Here is a 19,319-nt window from a genome sequence, read left to right as displayed (position 1 = left end):
GTATTTTTCTAGATGTATCTCTATGCAACCATAGCAGTGGATTATTGGAGCTATTTTAGTGCTATTTTGGTCCTAAACTAAGGAAACTGTAGTCCTACTTTACTGGTAGCTTAGTCCTTCTTACAATAAATCCTAAATGAGGAAAAAAGTATTCAGAATCCTATGGTGACTGGAGTCCCGGTGGTGCCATCCAGATAATCAACTATAATTCATCGAGTAAAAATTGAACAAAAGAGATTACATCTACATCCAATAACAAGTTATATAAAAATTAACAACTTAATATTGAGAAAAAATTAAACAGAAGATCTTACATTGCTGAGAGCCTTAGAGGCCAAACGATTACATCTACCAACCATAACCAATCAAATATAAAAATTAACAATAGTGCATGCTAAGAGCCTCAAATTGAACAAAAGAGATAACATAAATGTAAAAACTCAGCAATTGAACAGAAGATCTTACATTGCTCGAGTAGTAAGAATGGAGAAAGTCCTTGATGTATGTGATCAGGGTAGGACTGTCCTTCAAGGAGTTGAGGCTCTCATGCAAAGTGCCTAGACCCCATTGCTCTAAGTAAGATGTTGCTTCCTAGGAAAGAGCATAAGTCGATGTGGGTGGCTAGACAAGTTCCACTGACTGGGCCTTGTTAATGGCTATGTAGGCCGGTTGTGACTGGGGTGGCATTTGTTCTGCTTGGTCATGCACTGAATCTTCTTCGGAGCTATCGCCTAAATATAAAAAATATAAAGAATTATAAATTTTTTGGGAAAAACTTGACATTGACATGAAACAAAACCATTCAAAACATCAAAATTAATTGCACCACTATTAATTGAAAAATGTCAAAATCCACAATTGTTCCACCCCACATTGTTTATAATCTTCAATATTGCAAGAGGAATAAAAGTGGTACTATGCATGAGCTTCTTTGCATGCTTTCCTACCTTTTCACCATTTAAGGTAAAGTGAAAGGACTCAGACATGCCATCCTCCATGACCAATAGGCGTTCCCGCATGTCCCTGAGAGTCCACTGTGATGTGACAGTCACATTCTTAACATCTCCTAAATGAGAACCAATACATAAACTTACCGTTGTATTATCATCATCGTTAGAGTCAAGGGGGAGCCAATTGCCACCTGTTTTCTTCCAGCGCCTATATTGGAAAGCAAAATATAACATTTGGTGGGAGATGTGGTACTTGACAACCACATTGTTCTTACATATATGGCATTGAAACAGATCACCCTTTTGTTCACTTGACCTACTTCCCCAATTCACCCCATGCAATTCCTCAAGGGCATTCTCATGTAGGCACTTGCATGACCACATGGTTTTTGTTCTGTGCATCTGGATATTCTAAAAACAAGAAGCAAAAATGTGCAGAGACACAAACCAAGACAACCTTACCCATTTAGAGCCAAATGTAAACTTCATGGCCATGCCCACATCCTTTGTAATCTTTTCCTTGTATGATTGCATTGTTCTTGTCCACCATTCTGCAATCCATGTCTTCAAGTTGTGGTGTTGCAATGCATTAAAGATGGCCATAGCATGATGCTGTCCTTGGAGTAATGTATTTGGCATTATACCAATAAAATTTCTATGTTTCAAAGCAAAGGACTTCTCTCCAGCATGCATTTGCCTTCTTAAATCCTCATGAATGGCAGTAAACTTACCTAAGAAGCACTCGACTGGTTCCCACTTCCTTGGACCACGAATGCCTGTGGTCTCTGTAGTTGAGAGGATGTAGATGGCTGCGAACTCTAGAGGGGGTCTTGTGGTTGAGGCGGTGGGCTCTTTCTGTGCATCCTCTTTAGTGGCGGCATCTTTTCTGAACCTGCATCCATGTGCATGTAGTGCACCATTGATCATTAGATTGATTGGCATGTCGGTATGACCATTCTATGTGTGTGTGTGTGTGTGAGGGAGAGATCTTATTTTCATACATGCTGTGAGAGTGTGGAATGAAAGTGTGTGCTATAATTATTCATGCAATCATCTATGTCTAAGAGAAAGCGTGTGAGTGCACGTGACCTAGTAGCTAGGTAGGGACTAACTATATGCTTTTTTTTTGCTGGGATTTTCATAGGGCAGCTAGAACTCAGTCATCACTTGTGAGCCCTAGGTAAAATCGATTGATGCTACCTATATGAGCGAAGACGTACATATGCAAGTTAGTGCTCATGATACAATCTAGTCCTAACTAAGGAAGAATTGGTTTCCCAAATCTTACATTTTGTCAGGGATGGCTTGCGTGTTGATGTAGTAGCACTTCAGTCGGCTCTCGTTTATTGTTGTGTTGAATTAGACTCCATCCAATGTTTCTAGCAGCACAGCTCCGATGGGATTTATCTTTCGTACTCGGTAGGGTCCTTGACCTAGATACTTCAGTTTTCCCTTGTGTACTTTGGCATTGTATAACAGGACTAAGTCGCCTTCCTTGATGTCTTTAGCTTTCAGATTTCTATCAAACCATGCCTTTCTTCTGCATTTTTCTATTGTCATGGCATGGTAGGTGACTAGTCTTATCTTTGTATGCTTCTCCAACTGATAGAGCCTTTCTTTCAAGGATTCACGGTCTCCCATGTGTTCCTGTACTGTTATGCATAGACTTGGTATTACAAATTTGAGTGGGACCATAGCTTCAAGGCCATACACCAATTGAAAAGGTGTGTTCCTTGTACTAACCTTGAATGTGGTTTTGTATGCCCATAAAGCTGCATTCAGTTTCTCTGCGCAATCCTAATGGTGTGGTTCTACTATCTTGGTGAGGATAATGCATATTATTTTGTTGGTGGATTCTGTCTGTCCATTCCCTTGGGGGTATTAGGGTGTCTTTTTCTATGGATTACCATGAAGCCAGACAAGAGTTTTTGGATTACCTCATTGACAAAATATGTGCCTCTATCCGACACAATTTCAATAGGGCATCCGAATCGGGTGATCACATTTTCGTATAAGAATCTTGCTATGCTTCTGGCATCTACCTTTCTGACTGCTTTAGCTTCAGCCCATTTTGTAAAGTTATCAGTGGTCACAATGATGTAGTGTGCCTGTGTTCCTTTTGCTGCTTGATGTATGGGACCGACATAGTCAATCCTCCATATTTCAAATGATTTTTGTGCAACAATAGTTAGGGAATTGAAATCTTTGTGTTGTGGTTTAGTAGTCCGTTGGCATACATCACAACCTTTTACATATTCATAGGCATCTGCCCACAGTGTTGGCCACTAGTAGTCGACGAGGAGAACTTTTATTGCTGTGGCTTCCCCTTGGAAGTGTCCTCTTGTAATGCCTTCATGGACTTCACTTAGGATTGGCATGATCTCATGAGGCATTACACATCGCCTTAATATCTGGTCCTTGCCCATCTTATATAGTTGTCCTACAATGAGTTGATAGGGTGCAGCCTTTAAACTCAAATTTTTGGCATCTACTGCTTTCATTTCATGGGGTGGTCTTCCTGCCATCAAGTACCCAATGATATCTCCACACCATTCTAGAATAGCATCGATTTGAAATAGTGTGGCATCTGGTAAGTCTTCTACTCTAGTGGCTTCTTCTCCCAACTTGACTTGAGACATGTGCTCGGTAATGTAGTGTTGGGCACCTTTGCGGACCACTATTTTGAAGTTTAATTCTTGAAGCAAGAGGAGCCATCTGGTTATTCTTCCTATGGTACACGAACGGTTCACAAGATAAAGCAATGCTTGATGGTCAGTGTAGAAGACAAAATTATTTGCCAGTAGATAGTGCCAAAATTTCTTTATACTATACACCATTGCTAGGGCCTCTCTTTCTGTGGTTGTATAGTTGATCTCTGCATCATTGAGTTGTCGACTGGCGAAATAGAAGGGGTAGTCTTTCCTATGTTCACTAGGTTGACAAATCACACTCCCAATTGCATACTTGGATCCATCAGTATGTACATGAAAATCAATATCCCAATTGGGAGATATAAGGATGGGTGCTGTGATTAGGCACCACTTTAAAAGCTCAAAGACTTGGTCGCACTCTTTGGTCCATAAGAACTCCACTAATAATTTGTAAAGTGGTCTAGCTATCATGGCATACCGCAATATAAATCTTCTCTATAATAGCCGGCATGTCCCATAAAGACCTGTACACCTTTGGAATTTGTAGGAGGCAATTCCATGATGATTTTGATTTTGTCCGCGTCAGTTGCAATCCCATGTTGAGAGATGATGTGTCCCAAAACAACTCCGTGGGTGACCATGAACTGGCATTTTGTTGGATTTAGGGAGATGCCATACTCCCTATATTTGATTAGTACTGCTTCAAGACATTTGAAGTGGTCTTGTTTGTTTGAATGGATGCATAAATAATCCAAGAATACCTGTAAAAACTTATTCAAAAATGACTTGAAAGCTGTGAACATGACTCGCTGGAATGTGGCTAGGGCATTACAAAGACCAAATGGCATGACTCTATATGCAAAAATACCCCATTCTGTAGCAAATGCTATTTTTGATTGGTCTTGAGGAGCAATTTGCACTTGGTTATAGTCACTGAAGCCATCCAAGAAGCTATATATTTTGAATCTTGCCACCTTTTCCAACACTGTTTCTGTTAAGGGTAGGGGATAGTATCCCTAATTGTGGCAGCATTCACATTTTTTAAGTTTATGCATATTCTGAGCTTCTTGTTGTGTTTAGGTACATTGACAATGGGTGAAACCCAATCAATGTGCTCTATCTCGTAGATGAATCCGGCATCTAGGAGTTTTTCTAGCTCGTCATAAACCATGGTGCCATATTTAGGATTTGTGCGATAAGGTCCACATACCTTAGGGTGAGCACTTTCCCTTATAGGTATCATGTGTACTACCACTTCTGGTGAAATTCCTTTCATCTCTTTGTACAACCATGCTAGGCAGTCACGGTATAAGAGGTTCAAATTTTTGGAGCTCGACTGCGATTAGGGCATGCAGAATGACTAAGTCATTATAAAAAATTTGACCTTCAATTTCAACATTCTCAGCCTCTGTTTCAAGCTCCCAAGAAAAATCCGAGTCATCATTGGTATGGGTACCTTCTTCAGGTTCATTATCTCGCTCAGGGTCAACCATAAAGAATGGCATCTCTAGATCGATTGGTTCTTCATGTGGGAGTGGAGGATCTACCTATAGCGCCTTAGCATCTATCTGTGAGAAGATGGGGTCTAATGAATGGCAGTTGTCGATGGTTGCCAATGTTTGTATCTAGTTATTGACATTGCTTTGTGAGTCACCTGCTATGGCATGCTGTTGCAAGGGAGCTGATTTGCTTGAGATTGTTATTGAAGATGTGTCATCCAACGCTCTAGGCATAATTAGTTTAATAGTTCTTGTTCCCACATTCACCTTAACTGCAGTGTCTCGATTCTAGATTGTTAGTCTATCAGTTCCCCAGTCATGGAGGACTGATGCTTCCCGTAACCAAGGACGTCCCAATAAGATTTGATAGGATTTTTTGGAGAGATCCAAGATTGTAAATTGAAGGAAAAAACAGACTCTTCTGATCTTTGTGGACACGCCATTCACTATTCCCAAGGGTTTAGCTCGTGAATCATCGGCAAGGCGTATGTTGAAATTAGCCTTTTGCATTGGTGGGAGACCCCATTCTTCGTAGAGCCCCTTGGATAGGACATTTACACCTGGTCCACCATCCACTATGGCTTGGACTTCATTATATGCCTTGTGGATCAAAGGCACAATAATGTTGCGTATGTCATCTCTCTCACCCATCCGCACAGGGATATCTTCAATGTCGTTCATAGGTGGAGGGGGATTTGCAAGTTCAATCCATCCACAATGCGTACTGCATTTGTTAGGAAGAATTTTCCTGGGATACAGAGCCTCTTCATGTTAACAACCTTGGTTAAACGGTCTCTTTCATCAAGTAAAGATTGCCGACTGTCAATTGCATTTGTGATTACCTCCCTCCCAGAGTTGATTTGCAATAGTGCAGTGACTCCTTTCCATGCTATATTCAAGATTCCAACCCAATTTTAACCATTTGCAGCTACAAATTTTCACAGGCCCACCATGAATATATTGTCACCATAACCTACAACCTGGGCATAGTCGGCAGGAATGCTTTCTATGTGCTGAAACAACTTCTCTTCATGGGCATTATGAAAAAGGCGTAGATGAAATCATTGTTTACATTCCTAAATGTCTTCCGAGGCCAAACTACTTCTGGGGCCTTTTCCTTGGAGATATCTTCTACGTTAAATGCACCTTCTCTTTTCAAGGACGGTTTTGGACCTCCTCAACTTAATTTATTCATGTTGCCATCATTAAATACAGAAGTCTACTGGTCATAGAGGTTCTCACTTCAATACAAGGTGTTCACTTCAATACAATATCCTAGAACTTTGAAGATTATGATCTCAATGTCACTCCATACAAATCCTTATGTACTCTACAAGTCCAATAAAAGGCAACCATATAAATCTCTCTCTCTCTCTCTCTCTCTCTTTCTCTATCTCCTTTCACACACAAACAAAAACACAAACAAACACACACACACACACCCACACACACACACATTCTACTACATTGTTATCCAACTTGTTATCCAAACATAATACAAGAAACACCGAGTCAATAAGAACACAAAGCCAAGCAGACAAAAAAGGAAGCACATGGAAGTTTATTATTGAAACCCAAATTCCCAATGAAGTCTACGCTACCCCTCCTAGGAAAAGCCCTTGGCAATCGATCTTCATTTGTATTTATCAATGAAGCCATCTATCTCGACTTTGATTTGTACACCGCCATGTTAAGCACTTCTTGTCAGAGGCTAGGAAGCCTCACCATAGAGTGTGTTCTTTGGTTTGTGACAAAAGGGATACTATCTAGCTATCACATCCTCGATCCCCAAGTCCTCCCAAAGCAATGGTTAGGAAAGAGACACTATTCACAAAAAAGTTCTAAACCATACTTTCACGTTGAGTTGCATACGGTTACCAAATTCACAACCTTTAGTAATACACAAACTTGCATATGGTTAGGAATATACACAACCTTTAGGAATTATTGAAAGACATGTGGATTTCCACAAACTTGTCCTTTGCACCAATAGATAACACAAAATCTTCTAATATTAAATCAGTATATACCTAGATGAATCCAGAAACATTCCCAAACTCATCCTCTAAAAACACAACATAGTGCAGTTTCAATCTCATGATAGTCACTCACAAGGTTGAAAACCATAAACTCCATCATGCATAGCAGGGACTCACTACTATGACATCCCCACATACGTCATCAGCGCCTAACAGTGGGTGTAGACCATAGTATAAAAATATGCTCTCACACATACAAATCCACACACCCACACATACTTGAGCATCCATTTATACAAAGTCTTCGTACTGAGTTTCTGTCGGCACTCCGGAGATGAAGGGCAAACTCAGCCATGATGAAGGCTAGTACTAAAGGAGAAGGCTAATCAAAAGGTAGTCCAAAATCTCTTCATTCAAGCTACAACTGCTTGTGAAGTCTAAACATTTTCATTTTAGCCTCTCCCCAACGAGCATCTAAATCTAAATCTAGCTGATAGGGCAACGCACCATTTAAGATAGAAAGAATTATCACAATACCAGCAGGCCGCAACTTGGACGAAAACTTCACGAGGTGAAATTTGCATGTCCGCTAATACGGCAGAAGCATATACCTAGATGAATCCAGGAACATTTCCTCTAAAAACACAACATAGTGCAGTTTCAATCTCATGATAGTCACTCACAAGGTTGAAAACTATAAACTCCATCATGCATAGCAGGGAGTAGCTACCATCCCCACTGACGTCATCAACGCCCAACAGTGGGTGTAGACCATAGTATAAAAATATGCTCTCACACATACAAATCCACACACCCACACATACTTGAGCATCCATTTATACAAAGTCTTCGTATTGAGTTTCTATCGGCACTCCGGAGGTGAAGGGCAGACTCAGCCATGATGAAGGCTAGCACTAAAGGAGAAGGCTAATCAAAAGGTAGTCCAAAATCTCTTCATTCAAGCTATAACTGCTTGTGAAGTCTAAACATTTTCATATTAGTCTCTCCCCAACGAGCATCTAAATCTAAATCTAGCTGATAGGGCAACGCATCATTTAAGATAGAAAGAATTATCACAATACCAGCAGGCTGCAACTTGGACGAAAACTTCACGAGGTGAAATTTGCATGTCCGCTAATACGGTAGAAGCAAATACCTAGATGAATCCAGGAACATTCCCAAACTCATCCTCTAAAATCAGTATCCTGCTTTTCAAGATTTTGCATCCCTTACTTGCTTCCTTATGACTGTAAGCAAATAGATTGATGAAGAAGCTATCAATGCATCATGCAGAGCAGAATTTTTTGAGTTTGTGTTCAAAGAATCCCTGTTCAGTGATTCAATTTCAGACATTTTCCTCTCCCACAGCTACCATCATAAAGTTAGCCACCACTATCAATTCAAACATCTCACCCAGAATTTTCTTGTCTGATCATAATCTTGTCCTGTGCTCTGATTGTGTGTGTCCAATGTTGTTCGATTTCGAAGCCATCCCCGAAGCTCCAACAGAATCGTCTTCTGATCTATCGTTCATCTTCATCTCTTAACGGGATTGAAAGTCGATTTTCTTTGCATGGATTCATGGTCCATTACTCCAGTTGAATTCTCGCAGCAGCTGCAAAGCTGTTGAAATTGCTTCAGTGATCTAGTTTTGAGCTCCTCTATGGGCAGGCCAAAGCTGTAGAATCCACTCGGAGCCCATCTGACGGAATAAAAATGGACGTCCTTACGTCCTCCTCAGGTCTACAGCTAAATGTTCCATCATGTGTGGTGGACGAGGAACAAGACCTGGAAGGCAAGAGGCGCTCCCCCTCGAGCTCTGCTAACCGTTTTCTAACGTCAGAAGTAGTACTCAAGAACCAGGACTTCTTTCTTGGCTCTCTTGACGGGCGTAGAGGGGGTGTTGGGGGATGGCTTCGAAGACGAGAGACCAATTCGTCGCAGAGGAGGTGGTATTTGCGGGCTTTGTGCAAGGAGAGGGCGACAGAAGAAGGAGATGGGGAAGAAGACATGCTCCACTATGGGAGGGGAAGGGCCATGGAAGGAGGAGGAGATCAAGCGATGAAGCTCTCTATGGCGGGATTGAAGAAATTCAACGCAGGAAAAAAACAAGTTCTTGGAGAAGAGGATCGATTAGGGCGGGATTTTGATTTTATTTTAATTTCTCCCTAGTCCGGGAATTTTGTGAACCAACACGGGCATCGTAGTACTCGTAGAAGGGAACATCATTGTAATGTGTTTTGGCCTGCCCTCCTAGAAGCGAAACAAAAATGAGGTGGACCAAATTTTGAACATACGTTTAATTTTGGACCGCTGATGATTGGTTGGTGGATGTTTAGTGGCGATCAGCTCCAGTCATATGCTGGTTTATTGTGGGAAGGGGTGTTACGTGTAGGGGTTCCGATTTGGAAAGCCTGCCACATGTTGTCCACAGCTACTATCTCGAAAAGGAGGGTTTAATGTAACTACCTATATATCACGTGGTAAGAGCTTCTATCATTTTACATGATCTAGTCCATGTTGGTAAGAGCTTCTATCACTTTGCATGGTCTAGTCCATGTTGGTAAGAGCTTCGTGTTTAGCTAATGACCTAGGTGGCCATAAAACACAAGACCACGTCACCTTCTTACAATGTCATTCTCATCCTTCCATGCAATCTAGATTTTTATCATTCTTTCATTATGAGAGTCCTTCTTTCTTGAATGTTGAAACATCACTTCAGCCTCCTCTTCAAATATCCTATTAGAAGATCATAATAAAAATAATGTAATTGCATAATATTTCAAGTTGGTTAATGCAATTACATTTTCCATTTCATGATGATTTCGCTATTTTCCAAGTCACAAAGATGGGCTTGATGTCTTGTCAAGTCATCAAGTACAATCTCCACTCCATTCCCTTTCAACTCCTCATTGTAAAAAGTTTCATGCTCCTCTACATCCCATACTCTTCTGCATAATCCATCAAACTCGCTAATATACTCTGAGAAGAATCCCATAGCTTCTGTGATTGCATATCCCTAAGCCATACTTCCTTCTAGCCTTGCCTTATTTTTCACATACTATTTCAAAATCCTCATATTTCTCTCAGAAGGATACATCCATCTGATACTAACAGGTCCACAAACTCTCAATCCCTCAACTACATGAATGAGTAAGTGTGTCATAATGTTAAAGAAGGAAGGAGGAAATACTTTTTCCATTAAACATAAAACATATATGGCTTCTTCATACAATGCATCCCATTGTGTCATGTCCAAAGCTCTTGCAAATATTCCGCGAAACACAAGACTTAGTCTCATAATAGTGGAGCGAATAGAATCGGTTAAAGAATGTCTTATTGCTAGTGGCAGTATCTGTTGAAGGAAAATATGATAATCATATGTTTTCATTCCTTGTAGCTTTTTGCTAAGAACATGCTTTTGCAAACATGCTGAGTACCCTGTTGGAACTTTGATATTCTTTACAAATGCAAAAAAATTATCCTCTTCCTTCTCAGGAGACAATGGAAAGCTTTGACTGCGTGCAGGACTGGACGAAGTGTAGGTGGATGAAGTAATTGATTGTGTGCAAGAAGGTGAAGATGGAGTGTACATGAAAGCTGATGGAAGGGGAGGAAAGATCCATCTGGGACGACAAGAGTCAGGTTACAAACTTGATTCTTTCTTTTCTTTTTTTACGTGCAAATAAGAGTTTTATATTAAGAAAAAAGAAGAAAAGACATACAATTAAACCCTAGAAAGGGCAGCATAAGCTACTCTAAAATCTGCTACTAGTTTAATTGTAGTAATGCAGAACTAAATGCAATTCGTCTAGCACATGACAACAAAAATGGTTACTTTGTTACTTGACATTGTTACTTTTTACTCATTGCTTGACTTGTAGCATAATTTTTAGCACTCATGCACAATGCATGGTAAGAAATTTGAAAATACACATGCCCAACCATGAAATTGATGCCTACTTTGAAAGCACAAGGGTTTTTATCTCGTTGAAGCTATGTAAAGTATCATGCCTATCAGACACACATAGATATGCTAGAAGCACTCATGCATGATGCATGTTTAAGAATTGTGAAAATACGCCTGCCCAACCATGCAAATGATATCCTGTCAACTCAAAAATTTGCAAGGATAAGGGTATTATTGGTATTAAGACTTGTATAAAGTATCATATCCATCAAACCCACACACATATGCTAGAAGCACACCGATGTAGATTTTTAACACTCATCCATGTTGCATGGTAAGAATTGTGGAAATACACATTCATGGCCATGAAAAAGATACTTGATCCACCTAAAACTTTTGCAAGAACAATTCTATTACTTTCATTAAGGCCTATACAAAGTATCATACCCATCAAGAGTGTTGATGATGCAATCATTAAGGATGCTTGTATATTTAAAGAAAATTATGAGATTCAGACATTGGGTCAAACCATAGGCTTGAATGTTTCTTGGAAAACTCTTCATATAATGTCTTTATAATTTTATATTTTATTTTGCTATGTAAAAATTGTATTATTTATTTCTCAATCAACTATTGAATAATATCTGCTATCAAGTAAAATGCATGTGTTATAAAAGGTAAAAGTTATTGCTTAGAATTTTAGATGACTTCTTCACACTGTGTACTATGAGTACTGATGCAATTAACACTTTTTATTAATCTTTCACACTTAGACAATACATAAATAGTGACAGTAATATCAATGTTTTGAATGGTAGTACTGAATCTTTGGCAACAATAAGATACTTTGTAGCAATTAGATGGTCAACCATTGTGTAATTTTACTCCAGATATGCATTTTGTGCTACCATTTCTTCATAAGAAATGGTAGTCAAGAGAGAGTTGCCATTTCTTCTTAGAAAATGGCAGTCAAGAAGTGCTTGCCATTTATTTGAACGAAGTGGTAGTCAAGAAATGGCAATCAAGAATTTGCTACCATTTCTTCATAAGAAATAGCAGTCAAGAATTTGTTGCCATTTCATCATAAGAAATGGCGATCAAGATTTTGCTACCATTTCTTCGTAAGAAAGGAAAGTCAAGAATTGGCTGCCATTTGGTGTTGCTAATTATTGCTAAGAAATGGCAGACAATAAAAGGTTGCCATTTTTTGCTGCCATTTCTTCCAAAGAAATGGCAGTTCAAGAACTAGTTGCCATTTCTAACTGTCATTTTTGCAAAAAATGTGGCAATTTGAGAAGCTGTTGCCATTTCATACATAAGAAATGGCAAAATTGGAAATTGTGTGCCATTTCCTATTGCCATTTCTACCTAGTTTTGTCGTAGTGTTAAACCATAGCAATCCTAACGAGTGACTTTATGATCATTCATAGGAAGTCAACACCATACTATCCAAGAGCAAATGGCTTGGTTGAGAGCTCCAACAAAACATGCTCTAAGATCATCACATGTACGGTAGAAGCTAGTTGTACTGACTGGGAGCATAAGCTCATAGCAACATTATGGGCTTATAGGACCTCCTACAAAGTGGCAACACATTGTACCCCCTTCAAGTTAACCTTTGGGGTGGAGGCAGTAATGCCAATGGAGTATGTAGTGCTTAGCCTCCATCTTGCCATAAAAGAAAGACTCACAGAAAACGTGCTAGCTAAACAACTAGTCGACCTTGAAAAGTTAGAAGAGACAAGGTTGCATGCAACCTACTCTCTCCGGGTAGAAAAGGCCCGACATAAAAAGTGGTTCGATCACAACCTCAAGAACAAGGACCTAGCAGAAGGAGATTTGGCACTCCTATATAGTGTCCACAATACCAAACGTAAGCTTAAGTACTGCGGTATGGGCCCTTACCGAGTAGTTGAGATCACTCCCCAAGGGTCGTGCTGAATAGCCATCCTTGATAGAATAGAAATGAATGGCTACCTAAATGGGAGCAAATTAAAAAGATACTACGGACGACTCACTCTCTCCACCCTTCAAGCCATGCATAGAGAAAAAGAGCTCAAGGCTGAAGTGGCCAGGATGAAGCGCCAAGCCATCGAGGAAGCCAAAATTCCTAATGCTAAGCTCCCCCCCATGAAGAGTTACACAAGAACCTCCCTTTGGGGGTGAACACTTGAAGGTAATGACGAATGTTCCCCCTCCAATGGTACTGTCCTACTCACGGAAGCAAGGGTCGGTTCCATGGGTAGACTCACGAAAGCTCGCTTCTCCCAAGAAAATGGACCCTGTAGCAACAACAAAGTCTGACACAAATGTGCCCCTAGCATCCAAGGTAAAGGACAAGCTGGACATGTACTCTACATGGCTCCTTACACCATATGATGTAGTACAGTGCTTGCCTTCACCTCATTCATCATAATCATTGCGTCTAGGTCTAGGTGAGTCAGTATGGTAGGCATCTCACCCAACACACTTGCAGCCCACTAGTCCTTGTCGAAAACACCGCACGTGTACATATGATCAACACCAGGTGATTAGAATCTATTTTTGCATTTTTTACATGTGTTCATAATCTTGCACGTTGACCTCACTATCACATTCACACCGCACAAGTGCACTCTGCTTAGTCACCCTTTTTTCCCCCCCCACACACCACTCCTTTCTTTTTCTCTTTTACGAAGTCAGTATCCCACTGGTCGTTGCCATAATGGTATCCCATTGACCGTCATGATCCCAACATGCCGCTGACTATTGCCAATGAAATACCCCACCCACTGTCGTGATCCCAACATCCCGTTGATTGTCGCCATCGCCATCTACAAATCACGCCAATCATCGCATTAGAAGTATCCCACCAACCGTCGTGATCCCGACAACCATCCGATCGACGCCAAGGAAAGCCACTGCCACTCGTCGCCATTCCAAATCGCACCGCCCCATCTTCATTTCGTACCACGTCGACCATGGCCTTGGCCACATCCCGTCGACTGCCACCATCAAATTTTAGCATCGACCTTCGCCATCGATTTTCATCACTGACCGTCGCCATACCTGTATCCCACCGATCAAGGGGATAGGAAATCTATATAAGTAGGCTTACCCGGCCAGGTCGTCTCCATAGCTGTTGCCCCAAAACTCTTGCAAAATTTTGCCCAAAAATCTGATAGTTTCCTACCCCCTTCCACTACAATCCAAACAACAAGTTTATGTCCTTCTGCTCTTCCTCATCCACGGACTCCCTCATCACTCAACTCCCATCCCTATTTGTGATGGATACCGAACACGACTTCTTCAAGCTCAAAACGAACCTGGGACTCCACCCTCGCCCTAACCCAGAGGCCACTAGCCCATCGAACTCCCATAGCACTCCATCTGCCACAATCCACATGCTGACCGAGATACCCGTGGAAGACTTACAAGGCGAAGAAACTTCCACAAAGCAGGCCACTCAAGAAGATCTTACTAAATAGGCATGCCTCCCTCGAGGACACAAAAGCACACTCGGTGCCAACGGCAGGTGAGTACAAGGTCGTGCGCTCACAAGCACACTCGCCACTTGGAGAAGCATGGCTCCAAGAGCTAAATGCTTGCGTGATACACTCGCACTTTGCATACAAGGGCCACGACTACACCCTCCACTACCATACAATAGCAGCATAGGCCGCTCTCCAGAAATCGACAGTCGTGGAGGCACTCAACTTTGTAGGCTTGGGCAGAATCGCTGCCCATGCCACTTGGACATGACACTATGGCAAAATTCCTCAAGGCGTATGATAGCAACACCAACATTGGCATCCTACGAGATGCAGCAGGCAATCCCCACCACTACCAAATCAATCAGGACACGGTGCAGGCAGCCTTCAACCTGCCAATGGTCTGGGAGAAATACTCCAAGCAGAAGAAAAAGCACGACGCCCTCAAAACGGTCTGTCACTACGACTTTTATAAGTGCAGGGGCCACCTCCAATTCATAGCCATCTACAAGCCCGAAGTGGAGCAACTAGCAAGAGCCTTGCAATGGCTCACTCAAGTTAAGCACACGAACCATCACCAGTTCATTGTGCCCAATATCTTGCTGTGAATGGTGGACTTCCAAGAGACAAACTGGGCTGACTACTTCTGTAGCTAGATGTGAGACGATCTCAGCACCCACGGGGACATTATCGGCAATCCCATGTTGTACATGCTGGTCCTCTATTGCTTAAGGAGTCAACATCCACTAGTCGGCTTCGGCCTAGCAGAGAAATCCGTCACTGGCCCAGTATAGACTGAGCAAGAAGAAATGGAGGTGAAGCCCAAGAGAGCAAGGACAACACCCAGTGTCACTCCAATAATTCATGTCCAACCGGAAACAAGTCAATTGCTCGACCAATATGAGGACTACCAGTTGCACGAATTCATGCGACAACAACTGCACCTCCAGTGGGCGGATCCTCAAGATAAGGGCAAATAGGTTCAAGGGGGGCCTATTCTCATTTAAGACCTCCAGGGCAATGAGACAGTCGAAATCGGACTCCATACAGGAGCCGAAGCTACACCAACCACCCCCACTGCACCCTACGTCTCAATCTCCACCACCCCTCAGGAGACAACATCCTTCACCATCGGCACCTCTTCCACTCCATGAGTAGGCCTAACGGAGGCCTTACAATCTTGCAGCACACCCCAGTATAAGGCAGCACGTGGCTATAGCCACATGATGGCAGAGCGGTTGTCATCATGTGGCAGAGCGGTTGTCACGCATGGACCTGATGGAGCTAAACCTTTTTGAAGCCATGGCACAACTCCCACAGGTCGCCCACATGATTTTACAAAGGAGGCAGGAAGAAGCCTCACAACTCTTCACCAGTCTCATCCAAGCCCACCAGCTCTTTGCACATGAAAGCCAATCGACAATGTTCGCAACCCAAGCAACAGGCCATGCCGCAATACATAGAGCTGAAGAATATCAGGCCAAGGTGGAAGAGCTCGAGCTCCCTCTTACAAGGCTCAAGGACGACCTCGCCACTAGTGAATCCCTGGTCCAGACGCTCATGGACTAGGCAAAGAAGGCAGAGTCAAACGTGCGCACAACGCGGGAGTAACAGGCACAAGTAGAAGAGTGGTATGTCCGCTCACAGGAGTCCCACAAACAATAGATCCGCTCCTTACTAGATCTCCTAGCACAAGACAGAAACCTAACAGTCTCCCTCCAAGAAGAAATCAAACGCCAGCGCGCCAGCAGTCAATTAGAGGAGTCAAGATTAGAAGACTGCGAGCAACAGGAGTTTCGGATGTATAGGGAGCTGTTTGCACAATTAGCCACATACACACTTGCACCATGCACCATCACCCAAACCCTTCAAATGCACTTTGATGCACTCTGCGCACAAAATCTCATCTTCTACCTAGACCTCACTACTACACTTCCTCCTAACGCCCTCCAGACTATTCTTCACCGTAATCCCGACCACTGCCGCCCCATCTTAGCCATGTCATATTTCTCTCTTGATCTTCAACCCACTTCTCTATCTCTTCTCTACCCCTCCGATCTCCAAACACTCTCTGCCCATCCCACCCTTCTCAATTTTCAAGCCTGGTGCCGCATCATCACTGAGTCCCTTAATTATCCTACGGACGATGAAGTGATGCAACTCGCAAAGCCCGAGGAACTCACGCCATGGGTCTGCACTCCTGCAAGTTTGCATGCAGGCATCAATTGGATGCAAAACTACGGCCAAGCCTCAACCATCCAATCTCAAGGGCACCTTGCGGCCTACCAGTCCACAACCTACCACCCCCTTGGAATAATAATCCTCTTCAATAGGGTGCTACGGGCTCTCCAAGACACTTGAGTCCTTGGTGAGCAAATTTGAAACAAATCACGTAGCCTACCCAGAGGAAGTTACCGAGGAAGAGGGAAAAGACCTGTAATCACCCTCTTTAATACCACCACCCCCTGCAGAAATTTCGCTATCGCCTCCTCTAGATCCCGCCCTACCCACCCAACATGCCGCCCACCCTCCCCTCCCTCGGACAACACTGCCCGAGTACTCATCTAATGCCTCTAACACCACCACTAACACCACCACTGCATAGCACGAACCCTCCCAATCCATCTCCTCCAGCACTCCGGTTGACCTTCCTGAAGCCTTCAACATGCTACTCAAAGCAGTAAATTTTGTACAAAGAGCTGACGTAGCAACTTCTGTAGGCACAACGGAGCCAGAGCCCATCCCACTTGTAGATGATGACGCTCTGCCATCCCTGCCAATTTCTCCTTTTAAAGATGTCCATTGGCGCCCCAACTTATAGTCCTTTCAGGAGCTATCAGATAGTGCGCTAATGCACCATTGGAAGCGCCAGCTCGAGGGCTCACACCTCCACCTCTATGAAATTCTTGAGGTGCACCCCCTCATACATTTCATCATGCAGTCATTCGATGATTGACGCCACGCACATCCAAAGCGCATGAGAGGAGGATACAGCCTCGCCCTCGACGCCCTAGTATCCGCGATCGATGTCGATGCCGGTTTGCAGCCAAAATGGCAACTCCTCTTCTTAAAGCTGGAGAAATTTTGGCGCTACTACTGCAGCGCACCCATCGATCATCGAGTCCACCCACTCTACATGTCCATGGAACGATGATGGACTTGGGCCACATTTTGAGACTTCCAGCAGAAGGACCCAAATGTGTTGTACGATTTCCCCAAGTACAACTTCCCCAAAGAAATGACGCAGGAGGTATTTTGCTTCCGCCTCCAATAATTCAACATGTATGGCTCAGTGCCAAAACCTGCTGTTGTCGCAGCAATACATTTCAACTGCCTCCTCCTCTTACTCCTCTGCAATCTTCCCACCCACAGCCATCCCATTGACAGCCGCATCCACAATCTGAACAACCAGACTCTCTTCAACCCCGACGTCGGTTCGACTCAGTTCCAAGACCTCCGTGTCCACAATATCCACGAGCATCACCTCCACACTTATGAGGATATGCATGCCACACATTTTTGGAAGTACCGCATGTACCTCACTCGCCTCACATCACAACGGCAACTAGACCGCTACGCCATCCTATTGTCAGTCCTCACCACCAACCTCCTCCAATGTGGCTGACCCAAGGATAGATCAGCAACAGGAAAGGGTGCATGTTAACATCCACAGAGTACAGCCACCGAATGCAAGGTAATCACTGAGTAAAGGTGACCAGGCCAAATGATCTACTTCAATAGACAAGATTAAGGGAGTTTGACCCCCAAATACTCCAAGGCCAGTGATTACAAGCAATGTGCACAAAGAAGGAGTATAGCTCAAACTCAAGGAGTTTGATCCCCAAATACCCAAAGTCCACTCCAAAGTCCAAGGATTCAAGGATTCCAGGCACAGGTTGTATGTTCCAGCTACCACCAGGACCAAGGAGATGCACACTTCAAGTCCACATCCACAGAAGTACAAGGAGTGCAAGCAACATGCAGTTTTCAGGTCCACATCCATGAAAATTGCCACGCCAATGAAAATAGCCATGAAAGGAGTATAGCTCAAACGCTGGGAGCTTGATCCCCAAATATCCTGAGGCAGGGTTACCGTTGAGTGTCTGACAGAAATTAAGCCTTGCCACTCGAGGTTTTGAGCTGCATTCATGGGGTTCAAACCACAAATAGGTTAAGGTGTGATGACGCTCAGGGAGTTTGAGACCCAAAACACCTAAGCTTAGGAGGCGCGAGGCTAACACAAGTGCTATTTGGAAACTCGTTAGGACCACCTCCTAATTCCAGGCCCTTCCCAAGCACTCTAATATGGTTAACACAAGCACTATTTTCACTAGTAGGGAGAGATGGTATGAATAGGAATATGCCTTAGCACCCTACGAGCCCAAGAGCCCTTGGTTGTAAAGAGAGAGAGAGTGCTAAAACAGAAAAGGGTTGGCCCTCCCTTCAAAAGGTGACTTGTACAAAAGGCCAAATGGTTGACTTTTGTCTTCATTGTTGTTTGCACCAAGTTGAATACAACCTCCCTCTTCTCTTCCAAGAGAGTGTTTTGGGTGTTCTCTTGTTTCCTTCATAGTGCCCTTGTGGTTGTCACTCTATCCCCCTTCACTCCCTTCTCCCCCTTCCCCTCTTCCTCTCTTATTCTCCCTTCCTTCTCCCTCTCCCCTCCCCTTTTCCTCTTCCCTCTCTCTCACGTGAAACCACACTACAACAATCCGAAGGCCGCTTGCATGACACTTGCAGATGACTCGTGCTATGCATTGCTCCCACAAGGCGTAGTAGCTAGGAATGGAGGCTCCATTGGCATATCTTCAATATCCCCACAACACGTGAGTCACCGCCGAGGCCTACTACACTCATGTT

The sequence above is a fragment of the Dipteris shenzhenensis genome, chromosome 18, assembly GCF_047967505.1.
Source record: "Dipteris shenzhenensis isolate YYH24624 ecotype China chromosome 18, Dip_SZ_1.0, whole genome shotgun sequence".
Classification (NCBI taxonomy): domain Eukaryota; kingdom Viridiplantae; phylum Streptophyta; class Polypodiopsida; order Gleicheniales; family Dipteridaceae; genus Dipteris; species Dipteris shenzhenensis.
The sequence above is the reverse complement of the archived record's forward strand: the minus strand, read 5'-3'. Positions refer to the sequence as shown.